Raw genomic sequence first — 18,659 nt, forward strand, 5'->3', positions numbered from 1 at the left:
GGAGGTCCATTGATGAAAATGGGTGCATCACTTGAACGCCTGCTTTAAGCAAAATGGTGCAGTGAAATCTTGTAGATTATGCTTCCCCATTTTTGCGGACCTCCTAATGTCGGAAAGACCCCCTTGCATACAGTTATGCAGGCATAATGTGGTACAAAGGGTCGCAAAGGTGATGCAGGCTTAATGTGGCACAATGGGTCCCAAAGGGGCACAATGCCTAATTGCCCCACTTTATACTTATGGCCTTCGAAAATTGCCTCCTTGAGCCACATAAGCGTTGAAAAAATTATGCTAGTGTGGTGCAAGGAGGCTCTAGGGCCTGACAAATCTGGCCCTAAGTGTATTAATTATCCAGTTACAACTGTCCCTATGCTTAGAGGAGGCTGGTATCCAATGGGTTGGGATAAACTGCACCTATTTTACACTTATGTAACATATGTAATTTTGGTGAAAAAATACATCTATTAAGAAAATAATACAATTTAGTGTTCATCTGTGCGAAAATTGTATGGCAGGCTGCTTCCCATCCAAAAGTCAAACAAGATATTGACGTGATTTCCTTGAGCAGAAAATATCTCTTCGTCGTGGCACACATGAGTTTCAAAGCTTCCATGAGACCAGACTCTTGTGAGTGAAAAATACACAAAAAGTACTGTTAAGTCAGAAACAAAAATATTATTTGAAATACTTGCAGCCCAAAAATATCAACCATGCAAGATTTCACTCTTGTAGCAAAATGTTTACCCCTGCCTAATACACAACTTACTTGTTCCCCATAACACTCCTTTTCCCACTTCAATTCCCCAATGCTGACTTTTCTAGATGAAACAATGAGATTTTAATTTGTACAAAAACCTCTAAAGTTAAAACGTTGAATAAGACTTAAAAATTCAGAATATCTATCCACATTTTGAGTACATTTAAAAAAAAAGATCTTTTTATTAAAAGCAAGGGAAGTGTATACAGTACACACAAAAAATGTAATTAGTAATCACATGGGCATCAGGAACATAATGACTGTACAACTCAGGGCCATAGTCATACTTTTTGACGCAAAACTGCGGTAATGCAGTTTTGCGTAAAAAAATGTAACGCGGGCTAACCCCATTCCAACGCTCCAGCCGGGCGTCATATTTATGGGATGACGCTTGCCGGCGCTGCTGCCTGGTGAGCGTCAAAAACAATGACGCAAACCGGGCAGCGCTGGCGTAGGGAATAATGGGGGTTGTGCATCAAAAAATGGTGCAAGTCAGGTTAGAGTCAAAAATGTTGACGCTAACCTGACTCGCGTCATTTTATGACGCACAACCACCATGGAAATGACTCATGTCTTAGCAAAGACAGGAGTCATGCCCCACTGCCCAATGGCCATGCCCAGGGGACTTTGTCCCCTGGGCATGGCCATTGGGCACAGTGGCATGTAGGGGGGCCCAAGTTAGGCCCCCCTATGCCACTTAAAAAAACATAAACAAATACTTACCTCTACTTACCTGTACTTACCTGAGATGGGTCACTCCATCCATGGGTGTCCTCCAGGGGTGGGCGAGGGTGGCAGGGGGTATACCTGGGGGCATGGGAGGGCCCCTCTGGGCTCCTTCCGAGCCCACAGATCCCTTAACGCCTGCCCTGGCCAGGCGTTAAAAAATGACGCAAATGCGGCTGCGCGTCATTTTTTAAGGCCAGCCCCCTCCCGTGCGTCATTTTTGCACGGGAGTTTAAATAAGGCGCGAATGCCTTAGAGTCATTTTTAGCGTGGAAACGCCTACCCTGCATCTCATTAACGCAAGGTAGGTGTCCACGCTAAAAAATGCTGCAAACTCCAAGAATTTTGACGCTAGACGGGTCTAGTGTCAAAGTATAAATATGGAGTTAGCTTTGCGTCAGATTTGCGTAAAAAAAAACTACACAAATCCGGCGCAAACAGAGTATAAATATGCCCCTCAGTGTGTGAATGGCGCGCTAACTTCCTACCACCATCCCGTCAGAAAGTACAATGGGGTCCTGGTGATAAGGAGTTGAGTCAGCAGATGGATCTAGGGGAAAGGAAGCACAAGGGCTTCCCCAATAGGTGTTCCATTGTCCCCAGATGTTCACCCATTTCTTTAGGCAAACACAGCTTTCATATTTTAGTCTCTCTGTCAACATGCACTAGTCCATGTCCTCTTTCCAGTTTCTCAGCTGCGGTGCATGGGGCGATCCAATAGCCTTGCTATATTTCTCTTGGCCACCACCATTCCAAGAGTCATCCATAGTATCAATGTTCGCTGGAGGTCCGTAGCGTTCCATAGATTGAACAGACACAATTTCCTTAAGGCTTCATCCTACGTCCACATAACTCATTTATGCATGCAATCACTGATGACCAGTAACACTGTATCCCGGGCAATCCCACATTATGTGTAGGAAAGACCTATCCAGTCCACACCCTCTATTGCAGAGTGTGTCAGGCGATCTGCCCATTTTAACCTTAACAATGCATGTAAAATAAGACCTATTAAAAATGTTCAAATGCATCAAGGGGAACCTAGATCTAATTCCCACCCTCTTTGTGGAGGCAAAGGTTGCACATCATTCGCCATCGTCAAGGACTCCCACATCTTGCTCCATTTGCGTCTTCAAGAGTTTCAACATGTCTGGGGAGTCGTTAACTAATTTCTGGTATGTGGAGGATACGGCTTTCTTATGTAGGTGTTCCTTCAGCAACCTTCTCTCTAAGGGGAGGATTCAGTTAAGTCTGTCCCCTCAGAAGTATGGACTGAAGTGCATGTTTCACCTGAAGATAGCAGTGCATTTGGTGGGCGACATTTTAAACTCCCTCTGTAAGTCAGTGGAAGAAAGAACTTGGCCCTGTGACCAAAGGTCTCCCACCCTGGAGAGGCCAATGAGGTTCCATTTATCAAACCCAGGGAAAGTCCCGAGAGTGCCTAGTGCCTGTGTGACCCAGAGGGGAGTGGCCTGTGGTAACTTCCCTTCCCAAACGAGCATGCAAGGTGCTGCATGCCAGTGGCTGGTCCTTAACACAGCTGGGCCGTGGATGTGTGTCCGTCTGGGGGCTGTGTAGATGGCCCTCAAGTACCCTCCTTTTTTCAATAGATGTCTGCCCATCAGTATGCTGGTTTGTCTATGGGATCGTGGACATAGTAATTAATAGTCATAAGTTGCACTGTCCAGTAGTATTTCTTAATGTTGGGAAGGGTAATACCCCATTGTACCACCCTCTGGTCAGTTTGACGAATGCTATTTTTGCCGGGCCCCCATCCCATACTAGAGTTCTGAGTTCAGGGTCTATTGTTTTAAAGTAAGTTGGTGTGATGGGATGAGGCGTGTTAGGCAGAACATAGAGAATGCGGGGTAGGGCCATCATCCTAAACAGTGCAGCTCTTCCCAGAAGCAACAACGGCAGAGATCGTCAGTGCTGGATGCTGTTTTTGAGCCGTGTCAATAGGCGAAGCAGATTATGGGAATAGAATCAAACTGAGTCAGTTGTGATATAAATGCTCAGATATCTGAATATTTCTACTACTACAGTAGTATCTCAGCACAGCCCCATGGCAGCCTTGGCGCCTCTCCTCTAAGGATGTAATTTGTACATTTCTTCCAATTGATGGTGTATCTGTAATACTACCCTAATTGGGTCAAGATGTGCATTATCCTGTCAAGGGTGGCATGAGGGTCCACCACGTAGAGCAAAATGTCATCAGCGTAGAGTGATATTTTGTCTTCCCAATGCTCAGCCCACCATAGACCATGGATCAGAAGATCCATTCAAACTGAGCTACTAATTTTGTGTAAAAAAACTGATACTAAGGACCTGCTTTACAGTTTGGTGGAGGTGTTACTCCGTCACAAACATGACGGATATACCGTCCGCCATCTTACAAGTTCCATTGGCTATAATGAAAAAGTAATACAGCGGGCTGGATATCCATCAAGTTTTTGATGGAGTAACTCCCTCCATCAAACTTTAAATCAGACGCAAATTGTTCATCACATAAGGCACTATGTGGTAAATATTTACATGTACATCCCCACACAAAAGCCAGATCTTGGAATATCTCTTTAACCTCAAACATGGAATAAAATATGCTCCAAGAAATGCTCAACCAGATGTGCTGCTTATATTACTCTACATTTGTTTTACAATAGATACAATTTCATGACGGTTTTCATAAACAAAGTTAATACCTGTTGGAGTGTGACTTTTATAATCAATATTAACGTGAAAAGCTTGCAAAATAATATATAATGAAGCTGCATAGAAAACGTGATAGAATAATATTAATGCACATGTTTGAAATGTGCCCACAGGGTGTGGCCACCAATGTATATGATGACTAATGAAACTGACTAATAATGAATTAATAATCTACTCATGTATGATTTTGTATTATCATTAAGAGTTATGTATTAAGGTTTTGCTAAATGACTCACTAAGCCTTAATTAACAAGGGTCTGGGCCTAGCTGCCTGGTCTCATATTAACTGTGTTTTCTAACGTGCAATGTGCTGCTTTCCTGAAGGACACGATGCTGTACTTTTCCAGAAGCTAGAGAGATGTGTGTAACCGTAGTAAATTCTTTCTCATGGGACCCGACTTGCACAAGGAGACATTCTTGCCGAATGCAACAGTGTAATTCGCAACAGGTGCAAGGTCGCCTAAACTGGTAAAGACAATGGAACTACTGACTGGAGCGACAAGTGTAACTTTTCTTACCTGACACTCTACCCGTTGAAGACGTCAATCACAGGAGCCAATAAACTGCATGAGAACTGTCTTAGGTGAAAATTCTAGTAAGGTGTGTGACGGATTATTGGACAGAGATAACGATGCACCAAATATTGCCCAATGGGAAATTAAAGACTTGTTCAACAATTTTAATATAACAGCGTGACACAAGGAGAAATCAGCTATTATTGAGCCATTTACTCTGCCGTTCTTAGCCATTCTTTGTCTTTCTGAGAGGCTTTGTCTTATACTTTAAACCATCTTTATCCTACCATGATTGCACTTCTCCTCCTTATGAGGGAAGAGCCTTTTCTTGCTATGCCCTGCTGAGACTTACCTGTTCTATCCTGGCTGATGGCGAATCGATTGCTGTCCTGAAGACGAAGACTGATCCTGCATGCTGACCCATTTGGATGGGTAACTATCTGTTGATGAATTGTAATTGTCTGTTTGCCTTTTCTTTCAAGGTACCAACTGCTCTGTTTGATAGAGGACATAGTTAGATATTTTCTAAATTCATGTTGCTAAATTGTTTTGCATGAAGCCCAACATGCTGATGCTAATTAGAGGTTAGTTAAGGAATTCACTAAATCGGGTAAAATAGACAAATGACTGAATCTTTGCTTTGTTGAATAATGTACTAATGATACTCTGCTAAAGTTGATTCATGTTGACGTCGTGCTTTGTCCTAATGTTCATGATCTTTGCTTTGATAAAGTCTTATTCGAGTTGCCATATCGTAGTTTTGTTGATGTGCTTATTGATATTGAGACTAATGAACATGCTAGTAGATTGTAACAAATAGGGAAATAAATATCTAAAATTCTACTGGATTTGTGTGGTTATTCATGGCGGTAATGTCATGGTGTGTTACATTATTATTACATTTTATTGATTAGATTGATTGATTAGTTATCGTGAATATAGATTAGGTTATTAATCTATTGATTGAAATGCTAAACGGATATCTCGTTCTGGGAAGTCCCCAAACGTGGTCAAAAGATTCACTGACCTAAAACGAGTCCCCTTGTAAGTTAAATTAGCAAGGTTTGGACGCGTTATCAGTTCTGATAGCAGAGGACGGTTTTGGCTCCAGCTTATGCCGTAATGGAGGAGAGGGGAGTCGCGCCATGTCTTTGGCTAAAGCAATGGTGCAAATTAACAGAGAAAGATGGGTGTTTGGCGTTTCCGGAACATGGATCGTTCAATATAATGATTCTGGAGAATTTGCGGAAAGCGCTAAATGAGCAAAAGCCACCTCCGAGGCCAGCACAGTTTGAGGCTTTAGCAATTTGGGAACTGATGGCCATACAACAACGGCAACAGAAATTTGAGAGGAGAATGAGGAAGGCAGAAAAGACGCTAGCGGAGGCTAGGTGGGATAGTGAGCACAGGATGTGGAGAAGTGAGATAATAGATGGAGTTAGGATGTTTCCGTCAATAACTCAAGAAGCCGGAACGCAAGGAAGAAAAGCCACTTGTAAAACGGATAAAGGGTCTAGCAAAGAAAAGGAGTCTAAAAAGTACTGGGCAGAGGCAGATGACTCAGATGATGATGAGTTCCTTAATCAATTATTACATGATCGACCACCACCTTATGCCCTAGATGATAATAGGCCAAGTATTAGTGCAGGTCCTACAAATTCAAAGCAGGACCAGGGAACAACAAATACAGCACAAGTAAATACAGTTGCAACACCAGCTCCGGTACAGAATAGTGTCAGTGTGTCTACTGCTCCAGAGATGCAGACACAGTTGCAGCCACCACCAGTTCAGAGGCTTTATCCTGATGTCCCAATATTAAAAACCACTACGAGCTTGATGGTGCCATCTGATCCGGCATATACGAGACCAAAATTAGTGCAGATCGAGCCAACTCCAATTTTACTGCCTCAGGCACAGCAACAGATGGTTCCGAGTTATGCCTCAGGTACGGGACCACAGTTAGCTACAGCACCGATAATGAATCAGAATATGGGGGCTAATGCTCCACAAGCTTTGGGAAGCAGGCAGTCGCCAGCCGCTATATACTTACCAATTACAGTTGGTCCGCCAGTACCATTGTGTGCACAGGCGAAGTCTAGTGTTTGCGATCAGAGAGTAATGCCCCAAGAGGTGACAAGAGGAGGGTTCATAGGAAGCCCTCAAGGGGTGACTCCAGTGGAACAGACGATAGACAGATCTAGATCACTGTTAGACTTCAGTCCGATAAGGGTTCCTCTAGATACCATGAGACACTCAGGTTTGGGACTGCTGACTCCGCAGGTCTCAAGTGCAAATGTACCGCAGACACCGATGATGCAGGCTGGTAATATATCAGTGCAAGGTTTGACTGTGCAACAACTGAATGAATGGTTGGACAAGTTAAATTCACCACAGACTACTCCTGCGACAGCAGAGCGGTCGGAAAGAGAAGAGTATCTGAATTGTGTGAGTTTGGGCATGGAAGCAGCCGAGCTAGTTGAGGGAAGCATGGGAGTGAACAGACTAGAGTCATACACTGAAGCAGAGTTGAGGTATCTGTGCCCAAAGATAACTAAAGAAGTGAGCAAAGTGCACCAGAGGTTGGCAAACTTAGCAGATAAATATGATATAGACCTAGACAATACTAAACATTTGAAGAGGAGTTACAGGTTAGACTTCGAACCTAAAGATTTTGATCACATGAGGTCTACTGGGATGAAGGCACACCTTAAAGAAATTCTGCAGAGCGTGCAGGTTTGGGGAGCCTTAGAGAAGTGGGAAGGCAGATGGGCAAAGAAAAGAGATAAAAGGAAAAGTGACTGCTCGGAGCAGCAGCAGGCGAAATCAGTGCCTGATACCGGTACAATAAAAATGCTACCCATGAGAGAGACAGCTGGAGGGGTTCTTGTCCATGTACCATGGTCCAGTGGTGGCATCTTGTCATTCACAAATGATTTCCCCAGGTTGAGGGAAAAGCCAATAGAGTAGTATCAGCAGACAGACAGGTTTGTGAAGCTTGCCAAATGTCTTTGGGAAGACCTGAATACCCTGTTTGAGATTATAGTTCCAGCTGATTTGTGGATTTAATACAAGAGAAGTGTTGATTACCCGACAGCGGAACCAGCAAGGGACAGAGCTACAGGAGCACCGTCTCCTGATGTAATGAGGTACTACTATAAGGTGATTGAGTTTTTGAAGCAGAAGGTGTTGCCGCAGAATGTTGATTGGCAAAAGATTGATCGAACGGCAGAGGAGGCCAAAGAGTCAATACATGCCTACTATGAGAGGTTGTTAAAGGCGTTCAAACACTACAGTGGTACTGAGGTCATAGAAGCAAAGTACATAAATCACCTTGTGTTTAGGTTTGTTGAGGGGTTTAGTCAGATGATTAAGAATCATTTGATCTGTTGGCAAGCGAAGCCGATTGATGAGGTGTTGCAGTATGCAAAATACTGTAGTGATTAAATTGAGTTGAATCAGAGAAAGTTGAAGGAGAAAGTGATGGTGATGCAAATTAAGGCAGTGCAAGCAGGAATGCAGGGAAATGGTCTACAGCAGATGGTGCAACAGACGCAAGGAAACAGGATGTTTCAGACGCAAGTAAGAGGCAAAGGTCGAGGAGGTTTGTGAACCGTGGTCCAGATTTGAATACTGTAGTGGTTCAAAATGATGTACAGCGGATGAAAAAGGTGTTATCATGTCATGCTTGCAGGGGCATCAGACACTGGAAGCGGGAGTGCCCGATGATGGTGCAGGAGGGTGTTGTTCAACAAAGCAATGATGTCAATGCATTCCAACATGGTAAAGGACCAAGAATGAGGGGTCTAAATCCGAACTTCCAGAATAACATGGTTCAGATGCAGGGTCTTCAACCCATGCAACAAGTGCAGATGCCACGTGTACAACCAGTGCAGATGCAGCAAGTGCAACAGCAGATTCCTGTGGTACCTAGACAGCACATGCAGTTGCACTTAGCACCATGGGACAGCAACAGGTGATGCTTCCTCAACAGGTCACAGGTCAAGGAATGAGTCAAAGTGACACAGTACAGCAGTTCCCATTGCGTGGTGAGAATTGAATAAACAATGAATGGTCGGATGACAGTTCAGATGGGGAGGAGTGCAGGCTTGCATCATCCTTAGAAGTAGATCAGAGAGGGCCCTATGTGCAAGGGAAAGTAATGGGTCACAAAGTTTCATTCTTGGTTGACACAGGAGCTACACGCTCTACAGTCAGAAGTGCAGAGGTTCCGAAATTGTCCCTTTTGGGACGTACAATAAAGGTGGTAGCAGTAGCAAATCAGCTTTTGACTAACCCGATTACAGATCTGGTTCAGGTTGAGATTGGTACTTTCCAGGGGCTGCACAGATTTGTGGTTTGTGACTCAAATCCTGTGTCCCTACTGGGAAGAGACTTACTGTGCAAGGCGAGGTGTTCTATCACCTGTTCCAATGAAGGGATTGAGGTCCAGACAAACAGTGATGATGAAGGGGATGAAGAGCAGATCGCAGGCCACTGATGAGGAGTACCCCCTGATAAGCTTCTTTCCGATGTTCACAGTGACTGATCTGCCAGCAGATTTGCAGGGGACAGTAAAGGAAAATGTGTGGGATTTGACAGGAAAGGAAGTGGGACTGATAAAAGGAGAAGAACCAGTTAAGGTCAGTGTGAAGCCAAATGCCGTGTTTCCCCAGGTCCCGCAGTACCACATGGCGCAAGATGTCCTTATACAGGTAAAACAGATAATTGCAGACTTTGTTAAGCAAGGGGTCCTGAAGGAAGTGATGAGCAGTCCATGTAATTCACCTATAATGGGACTGAGAAAGCCTTGTGGGAAAGTTCGAATTGTACAGGACTTGAGAAAGATTAACGACATAGGGGTGAAATGTTGCCCAGTAGTGCCAACTCCAGCTGTGATCATGTTTCAGGTTCCATGTGATGCAGAATGGTTCTCAGTTGTTGATTTGTCCCAAGCATTCTTTTCTGTGCCTCTTCATGAGGAGAGCCAATTTCTTTTCAGTTTCAAATTCTTGGACAAGGTTTACAGTTGTGTCGAATTCCTCAAGGGTTTTCAGAGTCACCTTCAATCTTCAATCAGATACTGAAGAAAGATTTGGAGTCATTGGAATTGCCTTTCCAATCGACTCTAGTGCAGTACATTGATGACTTGTTGATTGCATCCAAAACAAGAGATGTTTGCAAGTACGATACCATTGCCTCACTGAACCACTTGGGGAAGAATGGGCACAAGGTGTCCCCCAAGAAGCTCCAATATTGTCAGAAAGAGGTGAAATACTTAGCTCATCTGATTGAGAAAGGGTTGAGGAAAATATCCAAGGAAAGAGTGGTCGCCATATTGCAGATGAGTCCCCCAACGACATGAAGAGACGTTAGGATGTTTCTGGGAATGGTGGGCTACTGTCGTCAGTGCATCCCGAACTTTTCAGTCATCTCCAAGCCATTGGTAAGACTGACGGTTAAGGAGGTTAAGGATGGCCCAGATACCATAACTTTGTCCGAGAAAGAGATGAGGGTGTTCATTGAGCTAAGGGAGTGTATATACAGGGCTCCAGCTTTAGGTATGCCTGATTACACGAAGCCTTTTGTTCTGTTTTGTCATGAACGTGATGCATGTTCTTTGTCTGTCCTGGCACAGGTCCATGGAGGTGCAAACTGACCAGTAGCATATTTTTCAGCTACTTTGGACCCAGTCACAGCAGCCTTGCCAGGTTGTCTGCGTGCAGTGGCAGCAGTTGGTCAAAGCGTCACACAGTGTGAAGGCATAGTGATGGGACATCCTTTAACAGTTAAGGTCCCACACTCAGTCGAGTTTTTGTTAACCCATACCAAAACGCAGCACATGACAAATGCAAGACTGACGAAATATGAAACAATCCTATTGGGGTCACCAAATGTAACTTTAAAAAGATGTACAGTGCTGAACCCGGCAACTTTGCTTCCTAATGAAAATACAGAAATTGAGGATGCTGATGATGTAGAACATAATTGTCTTGAGGTAACAGAAATGTGCACCAAACCGAGACCTGATATTAAAGATACTCAATTGGAAGAAATGACCACATTATCTTCGTTGATGGCTCATGTTTGAGAGACTCAGTAGGAGTGCTGAGAGCCAGATACGCTGTGTGTACGATCACTGGTACCTTGGAAGCTTCCTGGCTTGAAAGAGTGTATTCTGCTCAAGTGGCGGAGTTGGTTGCTCTTACTAGAGCTTGCCATGCTGCTGCCCAATTGAAAGTGACTATCTTTACTGATAGCAGATACGGATTTGGAATTGTTCATTATTTTGGTCAGCTGTGGTCACAGAGGGGTTTCCTAACCTCTTCTGGTTCTCCAGTGAAAAATGGTGAAAGAATTAAGGAGTTGTTGCACGTGATTCAGTTACTTTATGAAAATGCTGTGGTGAAATGCAGCGGTCATGTGAAATCACAAGACTTTGTTTCAATGGGAAATGGATATGCAGATCAAGTCGCAAGGTTTTGCACATTGAACTGTATATCGTTCAAGGATCAGTGGGAATTGTTACCTGAAACAGAAAATGAGACATGCACAGGTTACGCATTAAGGGTGGTTGACACGTTGGAGGAATTGAAATTGTTGTAGGGACATGCCAGCAGAGATTAGAAACACACTTGGGTTAAAATGCAATGTGTACAAAGACCAGATGATTTGTGGGTTTCAGATGAGGGGAAAATGGTTTTGCCGAACAGTCTTCTGTCACAGTTTGCAAGGTTTTACCAAGGGCAAGCACACATTGGGAGAGATGCCATGATCAGGTTGTTCAAAATTGATTGGTTTAACCCAAAGTTCAGACAAGCCACAGAAGTGATTTGTCACAGGACCATCATCTGTCACAGATGAATGCGGGGAAAGGGACAGTGGTAAATTTGAGCCACATTGGGAGAGCAGGAGGTCCATTTAGCAGAATGTGATTGGATTTAATTGAGATACCTGTGTGTGGAGGTCTGAGATACGTGTTGGTGATTGTGTGTATCTTTAGTCATTGGAATGAAGCTTACCCTACACGCAGAAATGACAGTCTCACAGTAGCAAAGCTGCTGCTTAGGGAATTGATTCCACGTTTCGGGTTTCCGATCTCTTTAGAATCAGATAGGGGAAGTCACTTCAACAACAAGGTGGTTAAGCTATTGTGTGCAGCATTGAACATTGAACAGAAGTTGCATTGTAGTTACCGCCCTGAAGTCTCAGGATTAGTGGAGCAGATGAATGGTACCCTAAAGTTGAGAATGGCAAAAATGTGCGCAGCCACAAATTTGAAATGGCCTGATGTGTTGCCCTTAGTGCTCATGTCAATGAGAAATACACCCAACAAAAAAACAGGACTGTCTCCTCATGAAATTCTCATGGGTCGAGCTATGAGACTGCCCGCAGTGCCTGCAAATGCTCTTGTGAATATCACGGATGATATGGTGTTGTACTACTGCAAGGGTCTGGCGGACGTGGTCCACTCTTTCTCTCACCAGGTGGAAGCAACTACACTTCCACCGATAAATGATCCAGGTCACAACCTGAAAGCTGGTGAGTGGGTTGTCATCAAGAAACACGTGAGGAAGTTGTGTTTGGAGCCGCGTTGGAAGGGGCCATATCAAGTAATACTGACAACTACTACTGCTGTGAAGTGTGCGGGAATTCCAAACTGGATCCATGCCAGTCACACACAAAAAATGAAATGTCCAACAGATGAGGAAATTGAAAGTAACAGCTGCAGGAAAGGAAGTCTCAGGGCCGGAGAGTAATCAAAGGGGAACTGAGACAGAAGGAGTGCCCGTTGAGGACGGCTTGGTCACCTCAGTAAGAGACGAGACCCAGAGGGGTGACAGTGAGCCTATCTCAACGGAGGCGCCAGGAGGACTGACCCAGAAAGAGGTTCTCCCAGAAGCAGATGGGTGCGGTATTGAAGTAGAGCCCCTGACAGACCCAGAATGCGAAGTAGCTGAGGCGGAAGAGAGTCCGAGTGTTCAGGCTACTCCTCAGCAAATTGCAGATCTGTCAAGAGAAAACACCATAGAGTCAGAGAGGGCAACGAGCTGCCACAAGGAAGATCAAAGACCAGAGAGATGCTGAAAGGAGATAAGTGGGCAGAATCGCAAGTGACAAAAGAAAAGGTGGTTGTCGATGATACAATTGAGGAAGAAGTTGATACCACAAGAAAGGAAGATTTGAGTGAAGGAGAATTGCAGGGCGATCGCAAGTTGAAAAGAAAGAGTGTAGCAAACAGAAGGTACGCAGGTCCTGAATGGGCACATGCAACGTCAGCCGAGTGGCAGCAAGAGTTCTTGGCATTCTGTTTTGATCGAGAAGTTCCAGGTCAATACTATGGTACCTGAGTCTGGCTAAAGAAGGCAACAGTGTTGATGTGAAAATTGAGTTAAAGAAAACTGAGAAAAGAGACTGATAAATTACCGGATGTGAACTGTTAACCTGGATTGACTTTTGAGAACTGATTTTGACAAGCTGCTAATCGGAATTGACAAGGATCCTGGGAGTGAATGTGGAAGCTGTAAATAATTGCTGCAGAAGGACTTTTGCTTGCTTTAACTTGCGGAAAAGGAGAGAAGAGAAAAAAAAAGAAGAAGAAAAGGCGTTAGCCATCTTCAGTTGGTTGTTGTGTGCACATATAGCACTTTTGCTTTCTGATTCTTTACAGATCATGCCTAGCACTAGAGACGACAATAGGGGAAGTAGGCATTGTAAATGTTTGGGTGTTGCTTTGGGTGTTGTATGTGTGATATTCATTATAGTTCTGATTTTTGGGATGCCTTTGGTGGATAAAAGTGAAACTAGCAATGCTACTATTTCTGAGACTGCTACATTAACACATTGGGAGAGGTTTGAGCAGGATACAAAATATTTGCATGAGGGAACTAACGTAAAAGGGGAACTATCTACTAATGTTTTCTATCGCTTGCTGAGTGAGTATGTTGACACTGTGGATGCGAAAGCTTGTTATGTGTGTACAGAAATTCCTGTTTCAGTACAAGAGGGAGTTACCTATCATAGTTTGCCTCTAACTTATGGGATAAGCTGTAGTTTGTTACTAACTCGATTCTACAACCAGGAAGAGGTTCAGAATTTTTACTCCAATCATTATCTTGTGTTTTCTTATGTGCCTATCATAGAGGATCTGAATAGTGTAGCGAAACATTATAGCATAAAATTAGTTAGAGGATTCTTTGAGGCGACATTAGTAATTAGTACATCTTATGCACGCTGCAATAATCTAACATGTTTGCTTACACCTGTAGAGAAAAGCTTTCTAGATCACACGGAAGATAGAAGAAGGGCATTGAAGGGGAAATTGGAGAAAGGCTTGCAGCAGCGATCTTTAATTAGTAGTGAGGGCTATAGTGCAGTTAGAGAACAGGAGAAATTAGCCTTAGATGCATAACGCAACCTAAGTCATATTATGATAATGTGTTTGTGGGAACGAGTGAATGTCAGCATGTGTTTTTGTTTCAGAGTAAGTGGACGTTCATGTTAAATGGACAGGATCCAGCGCTCCCTGGGATCTATTATATATGTGGACTTAATGCTTATTACCGTCTTCCAAAGGGATGTATGGGACATGTTATTTGGGGATAGTTTTCCCAAAGATATATCAGTTAGAGGATTTGAAGAAGTTTCCGAAATTGTCTGAATTACATTGTACTAGACAAAGGAGAGAGACTGCTGCTGGTGCAGTAGGAGACATATTTGGAGCAATTATCTTGAACTCCATAAAGATTTGAAAGTTGTCTACTATTGTGCATAACATGCTGACAAATTTTACAGGAGCTATACTCCTGATGGATACTGAACTTGCTGCGGAGAGGGCTATGTCTCTTCAAAACAGGCTTGCTTTAGACATTCTTTTAGCGAAAAATGGCAGAGTCCGTAAGATGCTTAATGAGCAACATTGTTGTGCGTATATATCAGACAATAGTAATGAGATTAGAAGTATGCTTAATAACCTAACAAGAGATAGTGCAGACTTGAAGGAACTGAAGGAGGCAGGTGTTTGGGAAAAGGTCGGAAAGGGACTTGTTAAGGTGGGAAGTTGGTTTAGTAACATTTGGCATGAGATATTAGCAAAAATAATACAGGGAATATTAACTGTTTTGGCTTGCTTATTTGGATTATGGTTGTCATGCAAAATTAGTAAAAGAATTAAGCTGAAAAGGGCGAAAAAGAACCAGAGGAGGGAAGAAAAGAAAAGGGAGAAATTGTTCAGAGAAAAATTAGATGCGACGAAAATGGGGGAAGAAATTGAAATGAAGGAATTCAGAAGATGAATAAATTGTTCAGGAAAGGTTTGTGTGATGACAAGAGTCATCAGAGGAGGGATTGTTGGAGTGTGACTTTTATCATCAATATTAACGTGAAAAGCTTGCACAGTAATGTATAACGAAGCTGCATAGAAAACGTGATAGAATAATATTAATACACGCGTTTGAAATGTGCCCACGGGGTGTGGCCACCAATGTATACGATGACTAATGAAACTGACTAATAATGAATTAATAATGTACTCATGTATGATTTTGTATTATCATTAAGAGTTATGGATTAAGGTTTTGCTAAATTACTCACTAGGCCTTAGTTAACAAGGGTCTGGGCCTACCTGCCTGGTGTCATATTAACTGTGTTTTCTAATGTGCAATGGGCTGCCTTCCAGAAGCTAGAGAGATGTGTGTAACCATAGTAAATTCTTTCTCATGGGACCCGACTTGCTCAAGGAGACATTATTGCCGGATACAACAGTGTAATTCGCAACAGGTGCAAGGTCGCCTAAACTGGTAAAGACAATGGAACTACTGACTGGGGCGACAAGTGTAACTTTTCTTACCTGATATTCTACCCGTTGAAGACGTCAATCACAGGAGCCAATAAACTGCATGAGAACTGTCGTAGGTGAAAATTCTAGTAAGGTGTGTGACGGATTATTGGACAGAGATAACGATGCACCAAATATTGCCCAATGGGAAATTAGAGACTTGTTCAACAATTTTAATATAACGGTGTGACACAAGGAGAAATCAGCCATTATTGAGCCATTTACTCTGCCGTTCTTAGCCATTCTTTGTCTTTCTGAGAGACTTTGTCTTACACTTTAAACCACCTTTATCCTACCCCCTGGCTGATTGCACTTCTCCTCCTTATGAGGGAAGAGCCTTTTCTTGCTATGCCCTGCTCAGACTTACCTGTTCTATCCTGGCTGATGGCGAATCGATTGCTGTCCTGAAGACGAAGACTGATCCTGCATGCTGACCCATTTGGATGGGTAACTATCTGCTGATGAATTGTAGTTGTCTGTTTGCCTTTTCTTTCTGGTTAACGACTGCTCTGTTTGATAGAGGCCATAGTTAGATGTTTTCTAAATTCATGTTGCTAAATTGTTTTGCATGAAGCCCAACATGCTGATGCTAATTAGAGGTAAGTTAAGGAATTCACTAAATCGGGTGCAAATAGACAAATGACTGAATCTTTGCTTCGTTGAATAATGTACTAATGATACTCTGCTAAAGTTGATTCATATTGACATCGTGCTTTGTCCTAATGTTCATGATCTTTGCTTTGATAAAGTCTTATTCGAGTTGCCATATCGTAGTTTTGTTGATGTGCTTATTGATATTGAGACTAATGAACACGCTAGTAGATTGTAACAAATAGGGAAATAAATATCTAAAATCCTACTAGATTTGTGTGGATATTCATGGCGGTAATGTCATGGTGTGTTACATTCTTAATAAATGTTATTGATTAGTTTGATTGATTAGTTATCGTGAATAGTGATTAGGTTTTTGATCTATTGATTGAAATGCTAAACGGATATCTCGTTCTGGGAAGTCCCCAAACGCGGTCAAAAGATTCATTGGCCTAAAACGAGTCCCCTTGTAAGTTAAATTAACAAGGTTTGGACGCGTTAACATACATTCTTGTTTCTTGGTGATTCTGTTCGCACTAGAGGTCTAACGCAAATCAGTTTTTAATGTTTGTGTGTTATTTATTTTTTAAGAAAACGTTTGGTAGAAGTGCTATATTTCATACTAATGGTTGATTTTCAGAGTAGTATGCTTCATTTTCGTTAAGATATTCCTCTGACAAGTAAACTAATTACATATTTCTTCAATTGCCATGCAATGCAACAAAAATGTTTACAAACCGGAAGGAACAGTCCCAATTTATCCTACATTGATTGATGGGAGGGCTATTGTTTGACCTATAAACATATTACTATGAATTGCTCTGCATTTCAAATGTCCATTGAAATTCTCGCTGGTGGTTCCTTTGACTGAATGTTAATTAAAAAAAATGCCAAATGATGTAACAAATGTGCAAATGTAGATGATGCTAAACCCCAAGGATTTGTCAATTTATTCACGAAGTCCACCCCTCTCTGTTTTTAGAATTCTTTTTTGCTACATTGCTTTTGCTATAATTTTTATTCTATGTAGATAATATTTACATATGAATTCTGGACAGGCTCGCTTTTCTCCATCTATTCCTTTCTTTACATTATTTTCCTAAATATTTTAACGCCTGGGTTGTCCTTGATTTAATTCCGATACTTCACATTGTACTTTTAGGTGATTCTGCGTTCTGTATGAGATTTAACTATATCTTGACGGGTGATGTTGTTCTGCTTATTAACATGTTTCTCCTCTATAAAACACATTTTTCAAACACAAAAACTAAAAACAGCAACAACATTCAAAAAATCTCAAAGGAGCCTTAGACTTGTAAAGGACAGAGACTGTTTTGCAGGGTTCCATCATCGATCTTGGTGGTCTCTTTATGCCTGTCTTTTTTTGGACTGGCATTCTTACAAAACCCCAAACTGAGAGAAGACAGACATTCAAAGAGCCCTCCCGGCCTGTGAAACAAGTCTGGAGTCTTTTCCACAACCTAGTCATTTTAGCAGCATCCTTTGTGCTGCAATTATACCTGGAGGAAAATGGAGTGGCAGGGACAGCTTGTCCTACCTTTATTGTGCTACACCAGGAGGTGAAATAGCGGAGGCAGGTTAAATATGGACAGTGCCATTGTTGGAAAATGGGTTATTGGTAGGGCAGGTACGTACCTACACCTAGCAACAAGCCACAAACCTCCACAAAAGTACAGTTAGGTCTCAGTAAATTAATCCCAGCTCTACCCTTGGTAGCTTGGCATCGAGCGTCAAGGCTTAACTTAGGAGACAAAGTGTAAAGCATTCAAATATCACAAAACAGTAATTAAATAAAACACAGGAAACAGTTTAAAAATCCAAAACCAATTTATAAAAATAGCTTATATTTTATCTTTAAAATGACACAAAAACGATTAAAATCGGTTCAGGGGAACCGGAGATACGAATTTTTAAAGTATTATTATTTTCTAGCGCATAGAAACAAAAAGCGCCAATCGGGTCATCTGGTTGCACCAGGACCGGGACAAAGTCAAACTTTCAGGCCGACCGCGATGGAGCCCTGCTCGGATACAGGTCGCGGGAAGCCTCGGTTAAAAAGTTACCTTCTGACTTAGTCTTTATTTTGAAGTTTTTCTTCACCGGGACGAACCTGCCAGTTGGATCCGACCTCCTGGAGCCCTTGTCCGGATACGCGAAGTCGGTTTCCTCGGTGGTGATTTCTACCTTCGGACTTAGTCGTTTTTTCGAGATGAAAATCCTTCGACCGGGGTAAACCTGGATCTTGATCCGACGTCCGTGGAGCCCTTCTCGGATACGATGGCTGGAAGGTCCCGGTCAACTTTTTACGTTCGGACTTAGTCTTTTTTTCGGATGTTTTTCTTGACCGGGACGAACCACGAAGTCAGGCCGGGTCGCGGTTGAGGCAAGCCGGCTAGAATTTCCGCGTCGAGTCGGTCACTTTATGGAGCTTTTTTCTAAAATTTCTCCAATCTTTTCCAAACTTCTGGGGCTTCACCCAGATGTTCTTTTAAGGTTCTTTTGG

The sequence above is a fragment of the Pleurodeles waltl genome, chromosome 1_2 (assembly GCF_031143425.1).
Source record: "Pleurodeles waltl isolate 20211129_DDA chromosome 1_2, aPleWal1.hap1.20221129, whole genome shotgun sequence".
Taxonomy (NCBI): domain Eukaryota; kingdom Metazoa; phylum Chordata; class Amphibia; order Caudata; family Salamandridae; genus Pleurodeles; species Pleurodeles waltl.